Here is a 2,173-nt window from a genome sequence, read left to right as displayed (position 1 = left end):
TTCCTAAAATGATTGACTTTTTTGCTACATCCATTCTATAACAGATAGTTGAAGGATGAGATACCAATACAAAAAACTTTACAGTACAATTTGCTGCTTACACCTTTACAGAGAGCTCATGAGTAGCATATTGATCATTCTAAATGCTAGTATGCGTTGCTTTGAGTTTTGAGGCTGGTACCATCAACTGAGCCTTTTTTTTTTTGGTGTGCCTTTCTTCGACTTTATAATGCTTTTTATGAGATGAAACTTATCCTGGCCCATTTCTTACAGATAAACCAACCTTTGTATCATATAGGCTAGTAATATCGTACATTCAATTCTTAAAAGCTCTCACTTGCTTTTAACTCAATAAACTATGTCAACAATTCATGAGAAGAGATTGATAATTTTATTATTATTTCTTTAGCTCTTCCTTCATACTAGTTAATTTTTTAACCATTTTTATCACTTCCTCTCAACAACAGATTTTATATGACGCATTTTATCTCCCTCTTGTCGGGTGTCCAATGATTCATCTTTTTTATATTATTTTTTTCTGAAAATCCCACCATTCCCAAAATCTATTTACTCCAGGGTATCTAAACGAACAATTCAACCAATTAAGTATTTTAACTTACATATCAAAACTGCTACTCATTTTTCCAGCTATCCATGTACCGTGAAATTCTCAAATTTCTTAATATTAACTTTTACATTTCTATTACGAAGACCAAGCTCTGCCAGTAATCTTACACATGAAATGGGTGTTGGAGGGAACTGTTTTAAATATTCGTGAAGAGGATTTGTGAGCTGCTTTTAAACAGTCTGTAAAATCATTTTATATCATGTCGCTTTTATTAAGCTCTACAAAGGAGTTTTATTTGGAAGCTTGTCTCTCCGCTCTCTGGAACCGTTTTTATAAAGCCATTGTGAAATACTGATAAAAAGTGCAAACTTGTCAATCTACTACTACTGCTATAATTATAACTTGAACTTACGACGTTTGGAAGTATTCAAAAGAACACAACAACAACATAAAAATATTGGAGAATCAGTTGTAAGAATGAAGTAAGGGTTAATATAAAAATATGCTAGTCTTAGTTATTGAATAATTTGGTCCCAATTACGGGATATTCGTTTTTTTTAAAGGGTACGGTAAAATCTGGGCAAACGTCACATTACACTGTAATTATTCAAAAAATCCTATTTTCAGTCAATTTCATGTTGCATAATTAAGCAAAAGATTGGAAGGACAATAACAATGATATGGACAAGACAACTGAAATAATAGCAATGTCATTAAGAGATTAGTAATTACTGTATTAATAACGACCAACACAACTGTATCATATCATGTTCATCTTACCACCAGGTGTCAGTTAGAATGACAGAAAAACCATTTATCAGAGAAGGATGCAGGGTTGGTATGGGTCTAACACTTGATTTAATGCATGAGCGCCATACTTACAATAGGAATTCAACATACACACACATCACACTTGTATCTGATAATTGATAGCAATGATGGTAATAAGCATTGTTAAAATATACTATATATACTTCTGTACGTTAATGTCAGTTCCTTAACCTAAATGATCTTTGCTCAACGGTAGAATATATATTGTATAATACTTTCCCGTACTAATAAAGTATATTAGCAAGAACATTCATAAGAAAGTGTTCGAGTTCAAACTATTGTTAAAGATGCCTTCGCACGTAGTTTCATGAATTATATAAAGGAATGTTTGATAATAATTTGTACAAATTGTAAACTTCTAACTGATCTAAAACTCTCTTCTTATAGCATGACATAAATGTAATGCTTGCTGTAAGTAGGAAACATAGGCTTACCTTCAAGGGGACTTTGATAAATCTGAGGAAGAAGCTTAATCAAATTAATGTCAACACTGCGATGAGATGTCTATAATAATGGCTCGTCAGATATTTTCAGTTTATATAGGGGCGTTGATGATAACTAACAATGCATTGCTTATCTCTCTAATCTATGAGTAAAGAACAAAATATCACCTGCCAACTGCATAAAGGCTTTCTAATCAGAAATTTTTGTTTGTTAATGATACGGACAGAGCATTTGGCGTTTGGTAAACAATAAGGTATAGCAAATCCCACTTCCTTTTTAGTGGAAGAAGAAACTAGTGAATTGGAAGACGCTTGTTTTATAAAAGATAAA

At 32.2% G+C, this 2,173-nt stretch overlaps 1 long non-coding RNA gene across 1 annotated transcript in view; it reads right to left on the bottom strand.

Moving 5' to 3' along the window:
* Positions 1-1,921, bottom strand: part of LOC137643978 (uncharacterized) — a 60,536-nt gene extending 58,615 nt beyond the window's left edge. Inside the window, exon 1 of the long non-coding RNA XR_011045101.1 lies at positions 1,834-1,921. This is a non-coding gene — a long non-coding RNA (uncharacterized lncRNA). The remainder of the gene's footprint in view (positions 1-1,833) is intronic.
* Positions 1,922-2,173: the final 252 nt, after the last annotated feature.

This window comes from Palaemon carinicauda, chromosome 7 (genome assembly GCF_036898095.1).
Source record: "Palaemon carinicauda isolate YSFRI2023 chromosome 7, ASM3689809v2, whole genome shotgun sequence".
NCBI lineage: Eukaryota > Metazoa > Arthropoda > Malacostraca > Decapoda > Palaemonidae > Palaemon > Palaemon carinicauda.
This window is presented reverse-complemented; position numbering and strand designations above follow the sequence as displayed.